This window comes from Microcaecilia unicolor, unplaced genomic scaffold (genome assembly GCF_901765095.1).
Source record: "Microcaecilia unicolor unplaced genomic scaffold, aMicUni1.1, whole genome shotgun sequence".
NCBI classification, from domain to species: Eukaryota; Metazoa; Chordata; class Amphibia; order Gymnophiona; family Siphonopidae; genus Microcaecilia; species Microcaecilia unicolor.
In genome coordinates this window covers 44,554-57,404 of record NW_021963078.1, presented here as the reverse complement: position 1 = coordinate 57,404, position 12,851 = coordinate 44,554, and the positions used below count along the sequence as shown (strand labels likewise).

Sequence of the window (12,851 nt, the reverse complement as noted above, 5' to 3'; positions counted from 1 at the left end):
CACTAACCCCGCCCAAAAAACGTCACTAACCCCGCCCCCCCGCGGCCGAAAAAAACCGCCCTGAAGCCCAAAAACAGCCCAAAAAACCGCAACCCGCCGCAGGCAAAAATTTCCCGCAGCGGGTCGCGGAAAACCGCCCAATTGGGCGGTAAAACCGCCCACCTGGCAACACTGCCTCCGAGTTCCAGATCCCCCTCCATCCCTCCCAGTTCAAGGCCTCCCAGCCTCCGAGTCCCACCCACCCAGTTCAAGGTCTCCTCTTGGCCCTCCCACCGAGTTCCAGACTCCGCCCTCCCTCCATATTCAACCCCCCCCCCCGCGACCCTGTCGACTCCTCGCCGAAAACCGTCCCCCGCCGCCATCGAGTACCTGTGCTGACGGGGGACCCCAACCCCCGTCAGCCGAAGTTCTGTTCTCGTCTGGCCTGGCGTTGCTTCCTGAATGATCTGTTCAGTTTCTGTGAGCACGCAGATGAACTTGAACAGAAGAGCATTCAGGAAGCAACGCCGCGAAGGCCAGAACAGGACTTCGGCTGTCGGGGGTTGGGGTCCCCCGTCAGCACAGGTACTCGACGGCGGCGGTGGACGGTTTTCGAATGGGGGGTCGACAGGGTCGTGGAGGAGGGGTGTTGAATTCGGAGGGAGGGCAGAGTGTGGGACTCAGTGGGAGGGGCATGAGGGGACACGGGGTGTTGATGTTCTTCGGGTGGGGGTGATGCGCCGAGGGGGGGGGTCTGTGTTGCCCCGCTCCCTGCCACTTGCTCCGAAGTGGCAGGGAGCGGTGCACTGACAGCTGTTTCCCTACTCCTCCCCTTGCTTTGGAATCAGCTGTCACTGACGTCAGTGCATTCTAAGCTGCCTTGCAGACCACTTCCGAGGGAGCCACAGTCCCAGGCACATTAGAACATTGGAGGTGAGAATTATTATATAAGATGGCAGTTATATCCCACATTAAACATGAATTAGGTTGAAACCTAGTAGCATTTAAAACAAATTTTCCCGTTTTTTTTAATGGTTTGTGAGAACTTGCTCCTTTGTTTTGTGGAATGCAATGGTATGTTCTAAAAATGCACTTAAAATTATTTATTACTACCATTTAAAAGAAAAATATTAAATAATGAGAGCATAGTTACCTTCATGCAGAAGTCCAGAGTCAGTCTAATTGTGCCAACATTTTCCAGTTCTGTGATATATATTTATTTTTTCTTCAAGTCAGTTTTCAGCAGCATTTTCTCAGTTATTACCCAAATGTGAACACAATTATAATAATAAGTTTTGGATGTTTCTGAACTCTATTATTTGGTCTCACTGTATTTCCAGTTTTGGCACAGTATAAGTCATCACAAGGACAAAATATAAGAAAACCAATGGACTGCATGTGAGAAAGGTGTAAATATATTGCTTTTTCATTTAACATAATTAGAAAGGAACTCTTTAGGGATGGAAGTATAACTATGCTTCTGTAGGCCCTTTCTTACAGAAATCACGATATTATAGCTTTCTAAAATCATTAACAAAAGGAACTCTGTTAGTTTAAAGTAATATATGCAAAGTGATAAAAGTGCTGAGACAGAGAGAGAGAAGAAAGGGGGGTAAGAAGCCCAAAGAGCTGAAACAACAATGTATCTAAGCTGAGACCATGAAGCTGTGAAACTATGGACAAAGGGGAAGGTAGAACATGCTATGTGCTGAACTATTCAAAGCTCTCACTGAAAGGTTTAAATATACAAAAATGCAAACCAAGCAGAACTGACAATGGATAGAGGCTCAGCTGCTTGGGTGATGGAAAATTTTTAGAGGACTGTCATATGATAATTAACAATGATGTATTAGGGGTTGGTAAATGTGATCAATATCCAATGAGAAACATAGGGGCAGATACTTAATGTAACTAAACAGAATGAGTATAAAACCTGTAAACATTAAGGAGGGGTGTGCCTATTGCTTCTAGAGGCATCCATCTTTGCAAAGGTGTATTTTTAAATAATAAATTAATTAAGACTTGTTTCACCAAATCTGGTTTCATAAGTTCTTTTTCTATAAGTGCTCAGGTTATCTGGGGGCTATTTATAACACTGCATTAGGGGCTTATAGCCCATTTAGTTAACACATGTGTATGCATGTGATAATATTTTAATAACTGTCTATACTTATGGCTATGATTTCTGAACCTGTGGCATCATTAAAGGACAGACTTTTAAATGCCCAGCTGGGTATATATGGTAATCTCATCTTTGTTAAATGTTTCAGGCATGGAATACACATTTAGCCAAAATGGCACCACTAAAATAGGTCTTATGCCCCACTCACAAACGCTCAGCTTGGTTTTCTCCAGAACTTCGGATCCTTAAACGCTAAGGACAGAAACTAGAAAGGAGATGGTGTAAATCTCGCCTGGATGAAAGGCTAAACTGTAGGAAGCACACGACAAATTACCGCCAAGCCTTAACAGCAACCAAAAAACAATATTTCTCTCAATGCATTGCACAGGCTGCCAATTCAACCAAGCAGTTGTTCAGTATAGTAAACAGCTTACTGCAACCCCCACAACAGAACCAGCCTGCCCAGTCTAAATTGAACTGCAGTGATTTTGCTGCATACTTTGCCAACATAATTAAAAAACTCCACCAGGATTTACAGGCAATCCCACCCAGTCTCCAATCAGTTAACCAGGCGTGCACAACTTGCCTTCTCCTGACAGAGACAGATGGGACACTTTTAGCCCAATTGTGAGAAATCTCTCTATATAAAAAAGCAACACCAACGTTCTATGAAGCCTCCAGCCGGAAGTGTGAAGGGGGCGAGATATCCGGTTTCCCTATGAGTGTCTGCCCCGCCCTCTCTGTAACACAGTCAGTGAAGGAAAACAGCAGAGCACGAAATCAAATCCCTGGCTCTGTAACAGTGAAGGACTCAGAGGGGGGAGGGGAGAGAGGCCAGAGGGCAGGGACACACACACTCCCACATGCACACAGAAGAAAACATTGCTAGCCCCCGTTTCATTTGCATCAGAAACGGGGCTTTTTTACTAGTGTGTAAATATATTGCTTTTTCAGTTAACATAATTGCAAAGATAGAATATATAGTTTAGGCCCTAACTGTGTTGGCCCTTTCTAACAGAGATCATCACATTATAGCTTTCTGAATCACTAACAAAAGGAACTCTTAGTTTAAAGAGACGAAAGTGATAGAAACTGCTGAGATGGGGGGGTGGGGTAAGAAGCCCAAACTGCTGAGACCCAGAGATGCATGGAAGCTTCAAGGACAGTCCTTAGAGCTGGAATGAAAATGTAGCTAGGCATGAGACCATGAAACTGTAGAACTATGGACAAAGGGAGCAGAAGAAAGGGGGCTTGGGGGAATGTGAAGCATGCCATGTATGAAACTGTTAATGCACAGATTTCACATAAAGGTTTAAAGATAATAAAATGCAAACCGAGCAGAACTAACAATGGATAGAGGCTCAGACTCAGTCGATGGAAAAATTTCAGAGGACTGTCATGATAATTAGCAATGATGTAGTGGGGGGGGGGGGGTAAATATGATCAATATCCAATGAAAAACTTAGGCAGATACTGAATGTAACCAAAAAGAAAGGATATATAACCTGTAAACATTAAGGAAGGGTGTGCCTGCTTGCTTTCAGAGACACCCATTCTTGTAAGTGTATTTTTTTAAATAATAAACTAATTAAGACTTGTTTCACCAATCTGGTTTCATAAGTTCTTTTTGTATAGGTTCTCAGGTTATCTGGGGGCTGTTTATAACACAATGACAGAGGAGAGCCTTGACAAAATCCTAAGAGACCTTCAAACTTCAAACTTACTGGCCAGTATCCAACATCCCACTTCTAGGGAAACTTATAGAGCAAACACTCTGTGTTCAAATTAATGATTAGCTAGAAGAGAGAAACTGGCTAGATCCATGTCAATCTGGATTCAAACCCGGTTATGGAAGAGAAACGGTCCTCATATCTCTACTAGATGATCTTTATAGAAACCGAGACAGAGGATTTGCCTCTGTGTTAGTACTGCTAGATTTCTCAGCAGCGTTTGACACTGTGGATCATGGTATTATGCTGGCACAACTGACAGAAACAGGTATCAATGGAATAGTAGTTGTCTGGTTCAGATCCTATCTATCAGACAGGCAACACTCCATAATGTTTGGCAGCAACTCATCGCCACCATGGGCACTGACCTGTGGGGTACCACAAGGATCAATACTGTCACCTATTCTGTTCAATATCTACCTGAAGCCACTAGCTGAGCTGATTTGGTCAATGGACACTCAGTTCTACATCTACACGGATAATGTGCAGCTACTCATACCCATTGAACCTTGAATAAACTGATTACCTGTCTAACATCAATTAAAGAATGGGCTAAACACAACAAACTTTGCCTGAACCCAAGTAAAACCAAACTTCTCTGGGTCCCTAACACAAGCGGATACATACCTGACATCAAAATCTTTTGGGAAGTATGAACTCCCCCTCAAATCACAAGTCAGGAACCTTGGAATACAGTTAAATTAAACACTCTGATTCCTCAAATCCGAGCAGCTTCTACTGTTTGCGACACTTTGCTGCCTCTCTCCTTACATTGAGAAAGAAAATCCCAGTTGTGCATGTCATAATAACATCGACTGGATTACTGCAATGCACTATATAATGATCTGACTACAAAGGGCCTGCACCAGCTCCAATTAATTCAGAATGCTGCAGCAAGACTCATAGTAGGTTGCAAGTGACGTGATCACATCACACCATTTTTGCAAAACTTTCATTGGCTACTAGTACAATACAGAGCTAAATTTAAAACTGTATGTCTGATCTTCAAGGTCCTTAAAGGAAATGGCCCTGAGTACCTGAAGAGTAGGATGATCCTCTACACACCGCCAAGGACACTAAGGTCCTCTCAAGGACTATCACTAACCACACCCTCTCCAAAAGACATTAGGGTCATTCCATGCCAAGTGGTCTAAACTTAAAAAAAGTTCCCACCATCATGTTCTCCAATTTTGTTCAAGTTTTATCTGTTGCGCGAGTCAGGTGTTAAACGAAGTTTCCCAAAATTTGAGGTCTCTAACTGCAATAGTTGCAGATCTAGACCCCCTTTTCTGAAAGGTTGTCAGTCCATGAGCGCGCGACATTTACCAAAATGCCATTTTGGGGGTCTAATAAAATCCAAACACTTGGCATGGAATGACCCATTACACGATATGATACCCGCAAGCAAGACTTCTCTGGAGTAGACCCCACACTCTGGAATGCGCTCCCTGAAAGGCTCCACTTAATAAAAGACTACCTCTACTTCAGGAAGCAGGTGAAAGCTTGACTCTTCAACCAGGCCTTTAATGGAACTTGTTAATCTCACTCACACACACAAGGAATGACATAATGGGCTACCCTAGCTGTGATAATTTTTAACCATCTCTCCTACCTCATGTTAAATTAGTCACCTTATTTTCTAACTTCTCTTACACTCTTTCCTATCGATATGCTAAGCATCTCTCTGACCTCATGTGTAACTTTCTTTCGTCACCTTACTTTCTAACTCTTCTTACTCTCTTACCAATCTATATGTTCATCTTTGTTTATATCCTTCACTGTCAGTTAAAATGTTCTACTATGTATTGTGTTGACATTGTAAGTAGTATACTGTGCCATACTTTGTATTGTTATGTGAATATTTTTATTGCTGTAATTGCCTATTGCTCATGTTTGATTTATTCATACTGTACACTGCCTTGAGTGAATTCCTTCAAAAAGGTGGTAAATGAATCCTCCTAATAAATAAATATCAATGTACTTGCTCCCATTATGTAACTGAATTCTATTATTCTGTCTCATTGTATTTTCAAATGTAAGCCACATTGAAACCAAGTTTGCTTGGCATAATGTGGGATATAAATGTAAAAAAAAAATTATTTATCCTCCACCTTTTAAGACACTGCCTATCCAGCTGGATGGTGATGGCACTAAGAAAGCAAGTTTGGTCCAGTGAAGACTAACTCAAAATAGATTTCTTAGCTGGGCCCTAGTATTACCATATTGAAATGCAACCATACCATGCCTCTGTGCTTATGTTCCACTAATAAGTTAAACCATTAACTGGCTATCTTGAAAGCATTATATAACCTTTGGATGCATGACTAGGTACACAAACGTACACTTATTTATTCAATATCACAATTCCTCATGTCCATTTAATTAAAATATATTCCATTAACTTTACAACACCAAGCTTTTCCCAAGGCAGATTACAATAACAATTAAGATGAACCCATCAGGAAACAGTATATCCTCACTGAAATTTGGTCATCTGTATTGTATAGAACAGTGTAGAAAAATGAGCACAAAATACAGAGTTTATAACTGCTTTTGCTACCAGATATAATAATTTTAAGCTGTTTTAGTGATATTCAAATTTTATTTCATGATATTTATATCTAGATATGGGAAGCTTTCAAATAAAGTAAAAAGCTGTCAAATAAGTAAAAATAAATTGTCCTCCACCTTTGAAGACACTGGCTATTCAACCGGAACAGGTTTAGACATTTTTACAGATGGACCACATAAAGGCAGTCCCTTATTTCTAATTATCATTTGCTATTGTTTTTGGTGAAGTAAAATGGTGTCAAGCTCCACCTGCTGGCTTCAGCTCATCTAATGACTAAATTGGTACACTTAATCTCCTGTTCACCTCGGTCAAATCCCAGAGCCAAATAGCATCAAGGAGGTTTAATGTCTTCATGGCCACCAGCAAGGAGCTTTAATAGACAGGAGTGGAAATGAGCCTATCTAGTCCACTGTAAGCAAGGAAGCCAGTTTGGTTAATATCTGTTTCCACTTCTCTGCTCAGCCTTCATCTCTAGTACATTCAAAACAAAGCAAGCAAACCTATGAGATGCTGCATCCACGTTGTCGTTCTTTATTGCTGGCCCATCTGTAACAAGTCTAAAGCTGTTTCAATTGAATAGGCAGTGCCTTAAAAGGTGGAGGACAAAAGATTTTTTTTTTACTTACTGGACAGCTTTTTAATTTATTTTAAAGCTTCCCATATGTAGATATAAATGTCATGAAATAACAATAGACTATCATTAAAAGAGCTTTAAAATTATTATAGCTGGTAAAAACAGCAATTGTAAACTCTGTATTTTGTACTAATTTTTCTACACTAATAACTAACTAAATAAATAAATACACTGTATACAATACAGATTGCCAAATTTCAGTGAGGATATCCTGTTTCCTGATGGGTTAATCTTAGCTGTTGTAATCTACCTTGGGAAGCATGGTGTTATAAAGATGATGGAATATATTGAGATTAATGGAAGAAGAATTACTCTCCTTTCATCGGGGCACATGGAATCACATCTTCATCTGTTTTGTAGAAGTTTACCTTTTAGTTACACAAATGGATTATTCTGTTTTGAACATGTTTCAGGGGCAAGTGGTTTTATAAGTCAAAATAAAAATAAATATTTTGTTTCATGCAAATCTCTTTTGTTTAAACATAAATGGGCTATAAGCCCTCAATGCAGCCCATTGGTTTTCTTATATTTTGTTCTTGTGATGACTTATACTGTGCCAAAACTGAAAACTCTTATCTCTATCTGGTCGATAATAAAAGGAGCTCATTGTGAACACTATCCACCCTAAAAGGTTGTTTTGTGGCTGTACATGAAGAATTGGAAATTGAATAAACAAGTGTATGTTTGTGTCCCTAGTCATGCATCCTAAATTTATATAATTCTTTCAAGATATACGTTTAATCTTTTAACTTATTAGTGGAGCATAACCACAAAGGCATGGTATGGTCGCATTTTCAATATGGTAATACTAGGGCCCAGCTAAGGAACAGGTTATTTTGAGTTAGTCTTCACTGGACCAAACTTGCTTTCCTTGTGCCATCAGTATCCAGCAGGTAGGCAGTGTGTTAAAAGGTGGAGGATAAAGGATTTTTTTTTTTACATTTATATCAGATATTATCCCAAGCAAAGTCGGGTTCAATGTGGCTTACATTTGAAAATACAGTGAGACAGAATAATAGAATTCAGTTATATCATGGGAACAAATAGATGGATATGTCTGAAACATTCAACAAAGTTGAGATGTATTTATTTATTTTGTTGTATTTGTATCCCACATTTTCCCACCTATTTGCAGGCTCAATGTGGCTTACAATATTCCGTTATGGCATATATACCCAACTGGGCATTTAAAAGTTTGTCCTTTAACGATACCATACGTTCAGAAATCCATAGCCATTAGTATAGGCAGTTATTCAAAGATTATTATCACGTGCACACACCAGAAAAGGCATCCATCTCATTGCAGAAGTAAACAACAACTTCTACAGCATGCATCCAAAATTTAATTTTTATTTACTTAGTTCTATCTTCCAAAATGTCAATCAGCAGATGTACAGATCCGTATACTGCACAAGCCGGCATGTTTGAAAATACAGCGAGATGAATAAAAATGCTTCCAGCAATAAAGAACGACAACTTGGATGCAGCAGCTCATATGTTTACTTGCTTTGTTTTGAGTGTACGGGGATGACGGTCGCGCGGGGAAGGGGAAACGTAGATCAACCTAATTGGTTTCAACGTTTGACGTCTATTAAATCTCCTTGGGCGCCGGAGCCCCTCTTCCTCTTTACATGGTGTGTCTGTCTTTACTGTCCGGCGTCAGTCAGTGTCTGTCAAGGAACTTCTGATGTTAGTACTTCTTTATAAATCCCTCTTGGAGGACACGGTGAAAGCTTTTATTAACGACAACGAAAGAAAAACGAACCCCGGGGGGGTTAATAGGGAGGAGCAGGAGTACTAATTTCTTCTTTTATTTTGCAGTACGCGATAGTCCTTAGGCCGGCGCGGAGTCCTTACTTTACGACTCATGTGGCGGGGAAGGGAAAAGGAGGTTGAGAGTGCGAAAGAACCTCTCTCTTCTGAGTTGACTGGGGGAAGGAGTGAGACGGAAGCACCGCGGCGGTGTTACCTGCGGCTGCCTGTTTACGTAGTGGAAAATCATGATGAGGTGAGGGAGTGTGGAAACCAAAGCTTACTTTTATCGGTACTATGGATTCCTCCACCGTGAAGCTGAACTGTATAAATTATATTCTCTGCCATTTTCGGCTAGTGTGCAGGTGGGAACACCCTAAATCTCTTCAGAAACGAATATTCGAGAGGTTCATTTGCTAGTAAGACAAGGGTATTAGAGTGCCATAAGTTAGGAGATAATATCTTCTCTCTATATATAAAAGGCACCACCAACGTTCTAAATGAAGCCTCCAGCCGGAAGTGTGAAGTGGGAGAGATATCCGGTTTCCCCATGAGTGTCTGCCCCGCCCTCGCTCTCTGTAACACACACAGTGAAGGAAAACGCAGCAAAGCACGAAATCAAATCGCTCTCTCTGTAACAGTGAAGGACTCAGAGGGGGGAGGGGAGAAAGGGCAGAAGCCCTCACTATCTCTGTAACACAAACACAGCACAGCAGGAAACTTAACACTGAAGGACTCGACTCCGAGGGGGGAGGGGACCGAGAGCAGAGGGGACAGACAGCATAGGGGAAGGGAGAGAGGGCAGGTACACACACACTCCCACATGCACACAGAAGAAAACCTTGCTAGCCCCCGTTTCATTTGCATCAGAAACGGGGTTTTTTTACTAGTATACAGATAAAACACAACATTAAAAGAAAAATTGTAAATCTGGTCCTGCTAAGCTCTTTGGGGTGGGAACCCAGACCACGATTTACAAAAAGCATGGTGTCTGAGCTAGGCGTAGGCCAGGGCCATGCTAAATCCGGTAGGCTGGCAGTTTCCTCCATCACCCCTCTCTGGCTGTCGGTTCTGTTCCACAAATTTCACTTCCACACTGGGTTTTATAAAAACAGTTCAACTTCTATTAACAGAAAAAAACCAATACGAACCATAGGAGCCGGTGCTGTGGGTGCTTGAGCACCCCCAATATTCAGAATATTCCTTGTATGTATCCAAGGAAGGATTATTTCCACTGGCCTTAGCACCCCCAATAATTTTGAAAAGTTGGCTCCTATGATACGAACAGTTCTTGTAATTGTTAGTCTAACAAACGCATCCAAATTGATAAGGGATCACGGCCCAGTCTCTCATCCGTCTGTCTTCTCGAGGTGTAGTACTCCCCACCCATCTCTATCTCCACCAGGTTGTCTACTTGCTTTGCTCTCGGGGTCTCCAAACCCTTTGCCCCAGAGCCCTCTGACTTTGCCTCAATGTACCTCTGCTGCTGAGCAGAGACAATCCATCTTTTTCTGCAGCCCCTGCTTCTTAGGAAACCCCCTTAATTTCTTGGGTCTCGGCCCCGGGGATGTATGCAGCCAAAGACCACACTCATTAATGCAAATGCTTTTATCTCATCTCTTAATATGACACCATTTTATTAAGTCAGGAGGAAAGGTTACTGCTGAACCCCACCAAAGTACTGGACAAATCCAAAAAAGTAAGCTGTTTCTGATAGCTCCCAAGCCTAGCTGGACTTTCCTTCAGGAACTTACCCAAACCTCTCTTAAATCCTGCCATGTTAGTGGCTTTAACCATGTTTTCTAGCAATATGTTCCACAGCAATAATTATGTGTTGCCTGAAAAAAATGCTGTTTGTTAATTTCATGATGTGATCTCTTGTTTAAGCTTTGAAAGGTTAAAACAGGCTGAAGGTTCTATTTAAATGTTTCACTTAACTCATGATTTTATATTAATATATCTCCTCTCAGCAACTGATGCACAAAGGGGATTGCATTCAAATGTGATGCATGGATCCCCCTTTGTTCATTGCTTGCTGTTTTTGACTTGAAGCTGTCAAATACTTTTGGCAGTGGACCACCAGGGAATTTTTTTTTAGTTGCACCAGAGGGGGGGGGGGGGGTGGAGTCAAGAGAGGGTCCAGTGAACTCCCTCTTGAGCCCCCCATGCAACTCAAAAAAAAGCTTTGTGGTGGTCCACTGACCCCCGCCTCTTTCAGTAAATCCCTGTTGCTGCAGTGGACCCTGGACCTCCACAACCTCAAGCGAAAAATCCCTGGTGGTCCGAAGCACCCTCTCTTACCAAGCAAGAATCTCCCTGGTGGTCTAGTGACCCCCCCCCCCCCCCAATACCTTAAAACGGAGGCAGGAGCAGCACCTCTTGCCTCTGGGCCCACCTCAAAATGCTGGTGTCCAACCCCTGTCTGCTGCATTCTGGGATCCACTGGGCAGGGGCTGGGCACTGCCATTTTGCGAAGAGCTGGCCCAGAGGGAGGAGTTATTGCTCCTGCTTCCAGCAGGAGGGGAGAGGGTCACTAGATCACCAGGGAGAGTTTTGCTTGGGTGGTGGGAAAGGGTGCAGGGGGGGATCCGGACCACCAGGGATTCTTTGCTGAGGGGGAATCAGGACCCACTGAACCACCAGGGAAGTTAAGGTCTTGGAGAGACGGGGTCAGGTTGGTGGGTGGGAGGAGTCTGTGAGTGATTAACATGGGGAGCTGTGTGTTTGCACTCTACAGACCTGCCATATGATTTTGTACGTTGAAGGTAGGTGTTCAGGTCTGTGCAGTGCTTGACATGCTCATTTTAATACTAATGAGCTCCTTGCAGTGTATTTGCATAGGGTTCTCAGTAGTTGTTATGGGGAATGGTTAATGGAATGCAGAACCCCTTTGTGCATTAGACTGTAAATAACGCTTGCTTTAGACAGGCTACAACCCTTCTAAAGCAGACATTCCAAACACGGTAAGCTTTGTGCATCTGGCCCTCAGTCAACTTTCCCCAAGCTGAAGAAACCTAACCTGTCTAGCTTATCTCCTTTATTTTTGATGCCCTTGCTGAACCTTTTGTAGTTCCGCTAAACCAATGCTGCTCAAGCTTCTTGCGTCTCATGTTTTAGGCTGCAGCAACACCCGCATGGCATATCGTAACGAAGTGTCTGTGTAGTGCCTGCCTGGGTCATGACTCAAAACATGACACCATGACCTACAGTTTAGGAGGTGTGGACACAACAAGTAACTGTGCGGAGGCATAATGATATTCTTGGTTTTTTCTCTTATCTTTTTTTGGGTAATTCCTAATATTCTATTTGTGTTTTTTTGGCAGCCATAGCACACTGAGCTGAACATTTTAATGTGTTGTCAGTAATGACTTAAGATACTACTACTACTATTTAGCATTTCTATAGCGCTACAAGGCATACGCAGCACTGCACAAACATAGAAGAAAGACAGTCCCTGCTCAAAGAGCTTACAATCTAATAGACAAAAAATAAAGTAATCAAATCAATTATTGTGTACAGGAAGGAGGAGGGTAGGTGGAGGCAGGTGGTTACGAGTCAAAAGCAATGTTAAAGAGGTGGGCTTTCAGTCTAGATTTAAAGGTGGCCAAGGAAGAGGCAAGACGTAGGGGCTCAGGAAGTTTATTCCAGGCGTAGGGTGCAGCGAGACAGAAGGCGCGAAGTCTGGAGTTGGCAGTAGTGGAGAAGGGAACAGATAAGAAGGATTTATCCATGGAGCGGAGTGCACGGGAAGGGGTGTAGGGAAGGACGAGTGTGGAGAGATACTGGGGAGCAGCAGAGTGAGTACATTTATAGGTTAGTAGAAGAAGTTTGAACAGAATGCGAAAACGGATAGGGAGCCAGTGAAGCGACTTGAGGAGAGGGGCAGTATGAGTTAAGCGACCCTGGCAGAAGACGAGACGGGCAGCAGAGTTTTGAACCGATTGGAGAGGGGAGAGGTGACTAAGTGGGAGGCCAGCAAGAAGCAGATTGCAGTAGTCTAAACGAGAGGTGACAAGGGTGTGGATGAGGGTTTTGGTAGAGTGCTCGGAAAGAAAGGGGCGG

The 12,851-nt window shown here is 42.6% G+C and overlaps 1 long non-coding RNA gene across 1 annotated transcript in view; it reads left to right on the top strand.

Moving 5' to 3' along the window:
- Positions 1-8,675: 8,675 nt before the first annotated feature.
- The window catches only part of LOC115458899, a 41,191-nt gene continuing 37,015 nt past the window's right edge, over positions 8,676-12,851 (top strand). Inside the window, exons 1-2 of the long non-coding RNA XR_003940164.1 lie at positions 8,676-8,726; positions 8,859-9,045. This is a non-coding gene — a long non-coding RNA (uncharacterized LOC115458899). The remainder of the gene's footprint in view (positions 8,727-8,858; positions 9,046-12,851) is intronic.